Here is a 13,913-nt window from a genome sequence, read left to right as displayed (position 1 = left end):
TAAAGTATAGGAAAGTGGAAAACCGCTCTGAAAAATGCTAGATCATAGCAGTTTTCCAGGCGTTTTTGTTACAGAAGATGTTCAGTAACAGCTTTACTGTAACAATATATGAAATCTGCTACCCAAAATGCTCCAAAAACCGCTAGGCATGTTCAGAAAACTTCTCTAAACATGCCTAGAATCGCTCAGAAATCTGCATCAAAAACCTCTAGCGTTTTGAGGATCTGCTAGAGGTTTTTAGTGTGCACTGGCCCTTTAAAGGATACCACAACCAAAGGGTTGTGGTAAAAATGATTGCAGCACTGTGTAGGTAGTCACCAGCTGTTCTTCCCCTCCCACCCCTCCCTCTGCCACCGTTCTCATTGTATCCCTCCCGGTGTGCTAATCATGTGAGGCCCGGTGTAATGGAGCGCACGTGCAGCACAGAGGGTACAGCGTGCTTCTGAGCCTCCCATATGCGCCGGCCAGAAGTGAAGGGGGAAAGACATACTGCGCACACAGGGCGCAGTATGTCCAGGGCCAAGTTCAGGAAAGTCGCCACACACCGGGTGGGATACAATGAGAACGGTGGCAGACGGAGAGGGGGTGGAAGAACAGCTGGTATGTGCTCATAACTACCTACACAGTGCTGCAATCATTTTTACCACAACCCATCGGTTGTGGTATCCTTTAATGGCAGTGGATATTTTACAACGCATCCATCCCATCAAATCCTTAACCGCTTAACTACCAGCCGCCATTTATATACAGCACACGGCTGTCAGCTGTAGCGCCATATATAAACTGTGGCTGATTTCCTTGGCCGATCGGCGCTCTGTAGGATCACGTGATCAAAACAAAGAACACTGCTCACCCCCAAACCACCAGATCTACTTACCTAGGGCTTTTCCTCCAGCCCCTGGCAGCTTATGTGTCCCTTGCCGCAGCAACTGACCTGACCAGGTCGGCAGCATCTGTGTCCAGGCGAGGCCACGCTGCTCACGATCCCGCTCGAGTAGCTGGCCAGAAGATGGATCATGGTACGCTTGTCATCAGGATGACATCGCTGGATCCATCTTCCTCCACCAGGTACCCCATAGTTACCAAAATAACACATTTTTTTTAACTACTTAAAGACCGCCCCACACCAATGGGCGTGGTCGCAGCAGCAGCCCCAGGACCGCCTAACGCCAATTGGCGTTAAGTCCTGTCCTGGGGCTGCATTTAGCAGATCGCGCGCATCTCCTGTTCGGGGGCGGAGCTCCACCCCTCTTCAGTCTCCCAGCGGCTATTGCCGTTCGGGAGACTGTTAGACGGCGTGATCGCGTCTATTTACATGTACAGCGCTGCGATCGGCAGCAGCGCTGTACTGGTGGCAGCCGTTGCTAATGCAATGCTATGGGGGATTTTCACAAAATCACATTGCTCCAGTAAGCATACACACGCAGGATAACATTAGCAACAGCTTTCAAAAATTCCTAAGTGCTTAGAAAAGCTCTTGTAGTGTGAACAAGCCCTAACTTCAGCCTAAACAAACATACTGTCATTAAGTTACATTAGTTATGTTAATTAGAATAGATAGGTAATATAATGTTTTACCCACCCTGTTTTAAAAGAACAGGCAAATGTTTGTGATTCATGGGGGCTGCCATCTTTGTCATGGGGGCAGCCATCTTTTTGGTTGAAAGGAGGTGACAAGGAGCAGGAGACACAGTTCCAACTGTCCTGTGTCCTGATCACCCCTCCCAGTTGCACACGCTAGGCTTCAAATGTCAAATTCAAAATGTAAAAAAAAAAAAAATTTGCACCAAAACAGCAGAATGAGAGCAACAACATCAGAAATCCCATCATGCTTTGCACAGCATCAGGGGAAAAAAGCCCGGGCAGTTTTCTTCTGTGCAGCTAAAAATGAGGCTTGGATAAGAGAAACAAAGTTCTGATGCTGTGAAACTGTTAAAGAAACATCAGGCTTTTTCAGTGCTGCTGAGTCGGGTCTATTAAAACCACCAGGGGGCAGCACAGCAGTTTTTTTTTTTAATTTTTTTTTTAAATCATGTAGCGAGCCCAGGGCTCCGGCGATCTCCGATCAGGAAATCCCGTTCCTGGAGGGCTTCCCCCGTCGCCATGGCGACGGTTGGGATAATGTCACAGATGTCGTGACATCACTGGGAGTCCCGACCCACCCCTCAGCGCTGCCTGGCACTGATTTGCCAGGCAGCGCAAGGGGGGGGAGGGGTTGGGGTGCGTGGCGATCGGAGTGCACACGCAGCTAGCAAAGTGCTAGCTGCGCGTTGCAAAAAAAAAAAAATTATGCGAATCGGCCCAGCAGGGCCTGAGAAATCCTCCTGCGCGGCTTACCCCGAATTTACCGCCAGAAAGGTTAAAGGAGTTATCAGCCAAATTAGGTAAAATGAGATGTACTCACCTGGGGCTCTCTCCAGCCCCTTGCAGCAGACTGTCCCACGCTGACTGCTCCGCTCTCCCGGTCTCAGTTCTCGTTCTTCAGGCCAACCGTGGGGTCGGCCTTACTGCGGCTGCGCGAAGCACCGCTGTCAATCACGGCCACGTGGGATGCCGCAAACTGCGCTGGCGCAGAACTACTGCGCGGCTCGCCATGGCCCACATGGCCATGATTGACAGCAGTGCTTCACACAGCCACAGTCGGCCTGCAGAACGAGACCAGAGACCGGGACAGCCGCAGGGAGCAGAGCGGTCGGCGTGGGACAGTCAGCTGCAAGGGGCTGAGAGAGCCCCAGGTGAGTAAAGCTCAATTTACCTAATTTGGCTGATAACTCCTTTAAGTTAAGGTTGAGATGATACCATGAGATGAATGAGCCTCAAATATGTCAGATGTTAGCTTTTTTTAGTACCTACCGTAGGGAACTGCAACATAGGGAAAGCAATTTTTATAGTGTATTATTCTCAAAGAAATCTACATTTAATATGCAGTTGAGAGGTTAAATAAATTGTTAGCTCGAATAGAAGGACTGCAAGATTTGCATCTTCACAAGCATGTGTCCATAGGCTTGGGCCAGCAGGAGTCGGAGACCAACTGTAATAGCTCATAAGGTTTTACCATTGTCTTTATGACCAAGCTATTTTCATACGTTTGCTCATTGTGGATGCTTGAATTATTCCAGTTTCTAGACTTACTACACTGGTGCCAATTCCAGGGGAATTTTTCCTGCTCGCTTTTGTTCCTAACCTTCTCCACTAGCACACTGTACTTCACCCATTTATATTCACTGCATCCGAACTTGCTAGATTGCACATCAGCCCTCCTATGATCTAGGCATGAACTGCTTCCAGGTCGAGCACTGATTACAGCGCAGCCGGCACCACCATAGACCATAATAGGAATTACGGCTATAGCGGCGCAGTCAGTAACTTTAGCAGCGTCAGAAGACGGAGCTGAAGTTGTTTCTAAAAGCAATAGCTGGAAGCCAAATTACATAATTTGGCCACTATCCACGTGGACCTAGAGGGGGAATAGTATTTAACACCGCAGGGAACTTGTGCAGCAGCAGGATAAGCCATACCGGCTGTCTCTTGCATCCAAGTATACACCAATGGTCAATTCATATCTATGCCTTCCAGGTACCTCAAAACCCCTACAAAGTAAGTTATTGAAAAAACAACATGTAAAAAATGCCCATGTATAAGAGACAAGCTTATCTGAAAAATGCCAGCGTCCGTGGTTGGATTATGTACCATGCTTTCAGCTATCCCACTACCGCTCCATGCAGGTACCCAGGTGTCTTCAAGCTCCTCATGTTTCACCACCATGTGACTCACTATGGATATGGTTTTCAGTCATGTTCTGAAAGTACATGGAAGTTCATGCCTACATCATAGGAGGGCTGATGTGCAATATAGCAAGTGGAGAGTGTTGCGCTCCACACTAAGATTTCCTGGAGTGGGCATGTCCCTGTGTGCAGTGCTCATATCCTAGTGGCAGATTCATGCACCATTCTCTTTATACAGTGATCTCTGCATCCCTGTAGCTATGCTAGTATCAGGATGTTTAGATCTGCTCATTGCTTTTCTTGGAACTTCATTGGATGAAGATTTAATGTGATTGTGTAAGGCAAACAATACCCTTCACTTCTATTCTATGCTTTGTCTCTTAGTGATTGTAAAAGGGATTGATTAATAAGTTTACGAGTATTTCTATAATCTCTGGTGTTCGGGAGCACAACTCATATTGGAGTTTTGTCAATGAATACTGCCAAGTGGTGCACAAATGTATTTCTCTGTGTAGAAGATAGTACTGTAAGATGAGTGCTGGGTATCCAGTTTAAATCTCAGTAAGGACAGCTACTATATCTGCATGGAGAAGGTTCTCCCAGTGCATTTCCTCTGTAGAACTCCAGGTTTAATGCCACATGCCAAAGACGCAAGTTAAAGAAACAGGTGTTCCATGCATAAACTAAAGATCTGCCAGCGCTGCTGTAATGCAAAGTTATATTTACCTCTGGAGTCTAGTCTCACGAAGCCACCCCAAATCACTACACTTCTGCCACTTGGCTCCTCCTCCCCTCCAGCAGTACATAGCTTGGCATTTTTCCCAAGGAGAGTGTAGGCAGGGCCAAGCAGCAGAAGTGTAGTAATGCAAGGTCTTTGGGGTGTCTTTATGGGTCAAGACTCCAGAGGTAAATATAACTTTGCATTACAGCAGCGCTGACAGATTTTTAGTTTATTAACCACTTCCCGAGCGCCGTATAGACAATTGGCGGCCGGGAAATGGACCCCGCACGGACCGCCGTATTGACAAATGGCGGCGGTCCTTGTAGGGGCATGGGCGGAGCGATCGCATCATCTGTGACGCAATCCTCCACCGGCGCCTGACTCCGCTCACCCGCCGCAACATCCCACCGGCCATACGGAAGCGCCGGCAGGATGTTAACCCTACGATCGCCGCATACAAAGTGTATAATACACTTTGTAATGTTTACAAAGTGTATTATACAGGCTGCCTCCTGCCCTGGTGGTCCCAGTGTCCGAGGGACCACCAGGGCAGGCTGCAGCCACCCTAGTCTGCACCCAAGCACACTGATCTCCCCCCCCCTGATCGCCCACAGCACCCCTCAGACCCCCCCCCTGCCCACCCCCCAGACCCTTGTTTACACCCAATCACCCATCAATCACTCCCTGTCACTATCAACGCTACATTTTTTTTTTAACCCTAAACTGCCCCTTGGGGACTCCTGATCACCCCCCACCCCTCAGATTCTCCCCAGACCCCCCCCCCCCCCGTGTACTGTATGCATCTATCCCCCCTGATCCCCTGTCAATCACCCCCTGTCACTGCCACCCATCAATCAGCCCCTAACCTGCCCCTAGCGGGCAATCTGATCAACCCACCCACACCAATAGATCGCCTGCAGATCCGACGTCAGATCACCTCCCAAGTGCAGTGTTTACATCTGTTCTCTACCCTAAACACCCACTAATTACCCATCAATCACCCCCTATCACCACCTGTCACTGTTACCCATCAGATCAGACCCTAATCTGCCCCTTGCGGGCACCCAATCACCCGCCTACACGCTCAGATTGCCCTCAGACCCCCCCCTTATCAATTCGCCAGTGCGTTACATCTGTTCTTCCCTGTAATAATCCACTGATCACCTGTCAATCACCCCTGTCACTTCCACCCATCAATCACCCCCTGGCACTGCCACCCATCAATCAGCCCCTAACCTGCCCCTTGCGGGCAATCTGATCACCCACACCAATAGATTGCCCGCAGATCCGACGTCAGATCACCTCCCAAGTGCATTGTTTAAATTTGTTCTCTCCTCTAAACACCCACTAATTACCCATCAATCATCCCCTGTCACTGCTATTCATCAGATTAGACCTCTATCTGCCCCTAGGGCACTCAATCACCCGCCCATACCCTCAGAACGCCCTCAAACCCCAACCACCTCGCCAGTGCATTGCTTGCATCTATTCCCCCCTCTAATCACACCTTGCAACACCCATCAATCACCTCCCGTCACCCTCCCCCCCCCCCCCCAGCATTCCTATCCATCAGATCAGGCCCTAATTTGCCCCGTGTGAACTTCTGATCACTCGGCCAAACACTCAGATCCCCCTCAAACCCCCTTCCAATCACCTCCCCAGTGCATCCATCTAAAAGGCCACCCTGCTTATGACCAGTTCCACAAAATTCACCCCCTCATACACCACTTGTCATCAAAATTTGCAGATGCTTATACCCCTGAACAGTCATTTTGAGACATTTGGTTTCCAGACTACTCACGGTTTTGGGCCCGTAAAAATACCAGGGCGTTATAGGAACCCCACAAGTGACCCCATTTTAGAAAAAAGAAACCCTAATGTATTCTGTTAGGTGTATGACTAGTTCATAGAAGATTTTATTTTTGTCAAAAGTTAGCGGAATTTGATTTTTATTGTTTTTTTTTTCACAAAGTGTCATTTTTCACTAACTTGTGACAAAAAATAAAATCTTCTATGAACTCGCCATACACCTAACGGAATACACACAGAAGGATCCGCAGGCCAACAATGGTGGAAAATGCTGGTGATTCTTTATTCAGGAATTCCACAAGGCAAATGTAAAATCACAAGGTTCAACTGACGCGTGTCGGGCCTACAATCTGCCCTTAGTCATAGTTAAAAATGAACCTACAAGGGGAGGGCTTTATGTAGGTGGGGGAGAAAGGAACTCCACCCTATACCTCAATTAGCCCTCACCTTAAAGGGAACATAACATATTATCTTAAGAAAAGACATGGTAAATGTACAGGATTCATGAATGTACTCAATAGTAATTAATAACAACTAACAACAAGTATAAAAAAGGGGTAATATGAAAATGTAAAAAACCATTGCTGGAGGAAGCATGTCATATGAAAAGCCAAGCTTAAAAGCCCACTTAGCAAAAAGGGCAAAAAACACACACAAGAAGTTCACTTATATGAGGGGAGAATAAGGATGAAACAAAATACACATGGTTAACAATCATAAACAAGGTTCAAGTCCCAACGTGTGTTAAGACCCGTAGGGGTGCGAGTATCCATCCTATGAATCCAATAAGCTTCTCGCTTCAAAAGTAATTTGTGGATATCTCCACCCCTCCTGGGACTCACCACACGCTCCACCCCCTGAAAAATAAAAGAGGAAAGGTTGCCCTCATGAACATTCTTGAAGTGTTTAGACACTGCCGACTTCTTGAAGGTCTTCCAATTAGTGCCACAGAAGTGTTCAGCAATACGGGCTCTCAAGTTGCGAGTGGTGCATCCCACATATTGTAAACGGCAGGAGGTGCAAGAAATGACAGATAACGCACTTCGTGTCGCAATTTACATATTGTTTAATGGGGATGCTATTGCCAGTCGCAAAAGAGAGAATGGAAGAACCTTTCTTGTGGCAGTGACAATAATTACATGTTGGGAAACCGCACGGGTAAGAGCCCACCGTGGCGAGCCAGGTGGGGACCCGAGACAGGGAAGTAGATTGAAAATCACTTGGGGAAAGGATCGATCCCAAAGTGCGTGCCCTTCTAGCAGAGAAACGACATCCCTGCTGCAGAATAGCTCTGAGTTTGGGATCAGAATTCAGCACTGGAAGATATTTCCTCACAATATCCGTGATTTTGTTGAATTCAAGGCTATACTCTGTAACAAAAGTGACTTTCCCATCCCGGTCCCCACCCAGGTTCCTGGTGGTCAAGAGTTCACTGCGTGGTCTCCTAGTACCTCTAGATCATCCCCGGGCTAGCTGGTTCCTAGTATAACCTCTTCGCCTCAAACGGTCCTCCACTAGATTGCATTCATATTCCAATTCCTCAGGATTAGAGCAGTTGCGAGCTGCTCGAGTAAATTCTCCTGTGGGAATAGCACTGATGGTATGTCTAGGGTGACAAGAACTGGCAAGAAGTATAGAATTACCCGCTGTGGGCTTACGGAAGGTTTTGGTAGAGACTCGGTGGAGCTTGGTATCTCCAGTAAGGGTCAAATCTAAATAATCAATGCAAGTATCATGATGATTAATCGTGAAACTTAGATTTAATTCATTACAATTCACATATGCCAGAAAATCCCCGAGGAGGCCAGGAGGACCACCCCACACCAAAAGCAGGAATACCTTGGGGTGTCTTCTTTCTAAAATGGGGTCACTTGTGGGGTTCCTATACTGCCCTGGCATTTTAGGGGCCCTAAACCGTGAGGAGTAGTCTAGAAAACAAATGCCTCAAAATGACCTGTGAATAGGACGTTGGGCCCCTTAGCACACCTAGGCTGCAAAAAAGTGTCACATGTGGTATCGCCATACTCAGGAGAAGTAGTATAATGTGTTTTGGGGTGTATTTTTACACATACCCATGCTGGGTGGGAGAAATCTCTGTAAATAGACAATTGTGTGTAAAAATAAAAAACACAATTGTCATTTACAGAGATATTTCTCCCACCCAGCATGGGTATGTGTAAAAATACACCCCAAAACACATACTACTTCTGAGTACGGCGGTACCACATGTGTGGCACTTTTTTACACCCCAAGTACGCTAAGGGGCCCAAAGTCCAATGAGTACCTTTAGGATTTCACATGTCATTTTGCGACATTTGGTTTCAAGACTACTCCTCACGGTTTAGGGCCCCTAAAATGCCAGGGCAGTATGGGAACCCCACAAATGACCCCATTCTAGAAAGAAGACACCCAAAGGTATTCCGTTAGGAGTATGGTGAGTTCATAGAAGATTAGTGGAAAATGACACTTTGTGAAAAACAAAATCAATTTCCGCTAACTTGTGACAAAAAAATAAAAACTTCTATGAACTCACCATACTCCTAACGGAATACCTTGGGGTGTCTTTCTAAAATGGGGTCATTTGTGGGGTTCCTATACTGCCCTGGCATTTTAGGGGCCCTAAACCGTGAGGAGTAGTCTTGAAACAAAAATGACCTGTGAAATCCTAAAGGTACTCATTGGACTTTGGGCCCCTTAGAGAAGTTAGGGTGCAAAAAAGTGCCACACATGTGGTATCGCCGTACTCGGGAGAAGTAGTATAATGTGTTTTGGGGTGTATTTTTACACATACCCATGCTGGGTGGGAGAAATACCTCTGTAAATGACAATCTTGATTTTTTTTACACAGAATTGTCCATTTACAGAGTTGTTTCTCCCACCCAGCATGGGTATGTGTAAAAATACACCCCAAAATACATTGTACTACTTCTCCCGAGTACGGCGATACCACATGTGTGGCACTTTTTTGCACCCTAACTGCGCTAAGGGGCCCAAAGTCCAATGAGTACCTTTAGGATTTCACAGGTCATTTTGAGAAAAAAAAAATTTCAAGACTACTCCGCACGGTTTAGGGCCCCTAAAATGCCAGGACAGTATAGGAACCCCACAAATGACTCCATTTTAGAAAGAAGACACCCTAAGGTATTCTGTTAGTAGTATGGTGAGTTCACAGATTTTATTTTTTGTCACAAGTTAGCGGAAATTGATTTTTATTGGGTTTTTTTCACAAACTTGTGACAAAAAAATAAAATCTTCTATGAACTCACCATACTACTGTCACGAGTTTGTGAAAAAAAACCAATAAAAATCAATTTCCGCTAACTTGTGACAAAAAAAATCTGTGAACTCACCATACTACTAACAGAATACCTTAGGGTGTCTTCTTTCTAAAATGGAGTCATTTGTGGGGTTCCTATACTGTCCTGGCATTTTAGGGGCCCTAAACCGTGCGGAGTAGTCTTGAAATTTTTTTTCTCAAAATGACCTGTGAAATCCTAAAGGTACTCATTGGACTTTGGGCCCCTTAGCGCAGTTAGGGTGCAAAAAAGTGCCACACGTGGTATCGCCGTACTCGGGAGAAGTAGTATAATGTGTTTTGGGGTGTATTTTTACACATACCCATGCTGAGTGGGAGAAAGATCTCTGTAAATGGACAATTGTGTGTAAAAAAAAAGAAAATAAAAAATAAATTGTCATTTACAGAGATATTTCTCCCACCCAGCATCGGTATGTGTAAAAATACACCCCAAAACACATTATACTACTTCTACTGAGTACAGCAATACCACACGCGTGACACGTTTTTGCAGCCTAACTGCGCTAAGGGGCCCAAAGTCCAATGAGCACCTTTAGCTTTTACAGGTGTGCTTACAAATTACCACCCCCAAAATGCGAGGACAGTAAACACCACACAAATGACCCCATTTTGGAAAGTAGACACTTCAAGGTATTCAGAGAGGGGCATGGTGAGTCCGTGGCAGATTTCATTTTTTTTTGTCGCAAGTTAGAAGAAATGGAAACTTTTTTGTCACAAAGTGTCATTTTCCGCTTACTTGTGACAAAAAATTTCTATGAACTACCTATGCCTCTCAGTGAATACTTTGGGATGTCTTCTTTCCAAAATGGGGTCATTTGGGGGGGGTATTTATACTATCCTGGAATTCTAGCCCCTCATGAAACATGACAGGGGGTCAGAAAAGTCAGATGCTTGAAAATGGGAAAATTCACTTTTTGCACCATAGTTTGTAAACGCTATAACTTTTACCCAAACCAATAAATATACACTGAATGGGGTTTTTTTTTAATCAAAAATATGTTTGTCCACATTTTTCACGCTGCATGTATACAGAAATGTTACTTTATTTGAAAAATGTCAGCACAGAAAGTTCAAATTTTTTTTTGCCAAAATTCATGTCTTTTTTGATGAATATAATAAAAAGTAAAAATCGCAGCAGCAATCAAATAGCACCAAAAGAAAGCTTTATTAGTGACAAGGAGCCAAAATTCATTTAGGTGGTAGGTTGTATGAGCGAGCAATAAACCGTGAAAGCTGCAGTGGCCTGAATGGAAAAAAAGTGCCTGGTCCTTAAGAGGGGGGGGGGGGGGGGAAGCCCACGGTCCTCAAGTGGTTAATGGAGGTCCTCTAACTTCTCCCTAAAACTGGCCATAGACTGATTGACATAGGACTCTGGTAGGGATTATATCATGAGCCATGACAGTGACAAGATTATATATACACACTAAAAAGCACTGTAGTAGAGGTCAATGCTATATAAATTGATCTTTATGTGTCTGCAATGGAGTTGACAAGAGGATGCCTTCCATTCACCAGTTGACTCATGATTGTAGAACATTAGTGATAAGAGCAGTTTTGCAAGAATTGAAACTGTACCCAGGTGTGCAAGTGGTGGTAGGAGCAGTAGTACAATAACTTACCAGTGTCTAGCCAACATGTGCTGCTCTCTGCCATACACTTATGCCTTCTAGTTGGTCAAAACCAGCTATCAAGGGTGACAATGCTGGAAAACTCAATAGTCTCAATAGGCAAGTATGACTTTAATCTACTAGTTTAACTTTAGGATAGAATATTCTCACTGTATTGCGATACTCTAGGAAAACATGCCATGTTAAACACTATCAAAGTTTTCCTTTTTCCTAAACACCTTTAAAGGGAATGTCCAAGCAAAATTAAAAAAAAAATGAGTTTCACTTACCTGGGGCTTCTACCAGCCACATGCAGCCATCCTGTGCCCTCGTAGTCACTCACTGCTGCTCCAGTCTCCCGATGGCAGCTTGCCGACCTCGGAGGTCGGCGGGACGCATTGCGTACATTTTTACGCATTCCCACTAGTGCAGGAACATTAACACATACATTTTTACGCATTACTGGTTCAATGCCTAAAACTTTACGCAGAAATTTGTCACAGACTCACTATGCTCCTCTCTGAATACCTTGAAGTGTCTACATTCCAAAATTGGGTAATTTGTGGGGTGTGCTTACGGTCCTGGCATTTTGGGGGGTGCTAAATTGTAAGCACTCCTGTAAAGCCTAAAGGTGCTCATTGGACTTTGGGCCCCTTAGTTAGGCTGCAAAAAAGTGCCACACATGTGGTATTGCCGTACTCTGTAGTATAACGTGTTTTGGGGTGTATTTTTACACATACCCATGCTGGGTGGGAGAAATCTCTGTAAATGACAAGGTTTTGATTTTTTTTTTTTTTTCACACACACACACACACACACACACACACACACACACACACACACACACACACACACACACACAGTTGTCCATTTACAGAGATATTTCTTCCACTCAGCATGGGCATGTGTAAAAATACACCCCAAAACACATACTACCGAGTACGGCGATACCACGTGTGGCACTTTTTGCACCCTAACTGCGCTAAGGGGCCCAAAGTCCAATGAGTACCTTTAGGATTTCTCAGGTCGTTTTGCGACATGGTTTCAAGACTACTCCTCACGGTTTAGGGCCCCTAAAATGCCAGGGCAGTATAGGAACCCCACAAGTGACCCCATTTTAGAAAGCAGACACCCCAAGATATTCCGTTGTGTATGGTGAGCTTATAGAAGATTTTATTTGTCACAAGTTAGTGACAAATAAACTTTGTGAAAAAAAACTATAAAAATCAATTTCCGCTAACTTGACAAAAAATAAAATCTATGAACTCGTCATACACCTAACAGAATACCTTGGGGGTGTCTTTTCTAAAAAAAAAGGGGTCACTTGTGAGGTTCCTATACTGCCCTGACATTTTATGGGCCCAAAACCGTGAGTAGTCTGCAAAACAAAATGTCTCAAAATGACTGTTCAGGGGTATAAGCATCTGCAAATTTTGATGACAGGTGGTCTGAGGGGGCAAATTTTGTGGAACCGGTCATAAGCAGGGTGGCCTTTTAGATGACAGGTTGTATTGGGCCTGATCTGATGGATAGGAGTGCTAGAGAGGGGGGGGGGGTGACAGGAGGTGATTGATGGGTGTCTAAGGGGGTGATTAAAGGGGAAAATAGATGCAATCAATGCACTGGGGAGGTGATCGGAAGGGGGTCTGAGGGTTTGGCCGAGTCATCAGGAGCCCACAAGGGGCAAATTAGGGCCTGATCTGATGGGTAGGTGTGCTAGGGAGTGACAGGAGATGATTGATGGGTGCCTCAAGGTGTGATTAGTGGGGGGGAATAGATGCAAGCAATGCACTGGCGAGGTGATCAGGGCTGGGGTATGAGGGCAATCTGAGGGTGTGGGCAGGTGATTGGGTGCCCTAGGAGCAGATAGGGGTCTAATCTGATGGGTAGCAGTGACAGGTGGTGACAGATGGGTAATTAGTGGGTGTTTAGAGAACAGATTTAAACAATGCACTTGGGAGGTGATCTGACGTCGGGTCTGCAGGCAATCTGATGGTGTGGGTGGGTGATCAGATTGCCCGCAAGGGGCAGGTTATGGGCTGATCGATGGGTGGCAGTAAGGGGGTGATTGACAGGTGATCAGGGGATAGATGCTTACAGTACACGGGGGGGGGGGGGGGATCAGGAGTCCCCAGGGGGCAGTTTAGGGATTAAAAAAATAGCGTTGAGACGGAGTGATTGATGGGTGATTAGGGGGTTGATTGGGTGCAAACAGTGGTCTGGGTAGGGGGGTGTCTGAGGGGTGCTGTGGGTGATCACGGGGCAGATCAGTGTTTGGGTGCAGACTAGGCAAGTGGTTAAAGGAATACTATTGAAACAACTTTTTTTAATACTCTATATTAGTGTACACATTACCACTAGTACTAGGGGCACTTTATTCACCCAGGTCTCTCCATTTCTGCTTAAAAAAAAAATCATTTTTCACACAGCTCACAAATCTATTTCACTGTGTCACTCACAGCATGCAGGAGACATAAGAAATAAGCTGATCTGAGGTGGTAACAGGTAACTAAATGAGCTGTAATATTGCTGGAATATAACTATCTATAACACTAGTCTGTGTTTACACAGACTAGTTGCCTGCTTGTGGCGACTCACTCCAGGCTGCATCCACTTTACAAGCTGCTGAGAGGGGCAGACCACTGTTTACAATTAGCATTATTAGTATCTTTATCAGTCAAGAGAAGCAAAGATAAAACACATTGCTAGAATCTTTAACCCCTTACCACCATAAC

The sequence above is a fragment of the Hyperolius riggenbachi genome, chromosome 2 (genome assembly GCF_040937935.1).
Source record: "Hyperolius riggenbachi isolate aHypRig1 chromosome 2, aHypRig1.pri, whole genome shotgun sequence".
NCBI classification, from domain to species: Eukaryota; Metazoa; Chordata; class Amphibia; order Anura; family Hyperoliidae; genus Hyperolius; species Hyperolius riggenbachi.
Note: the sequence above shows the minus strand (reverse complement) of the source record.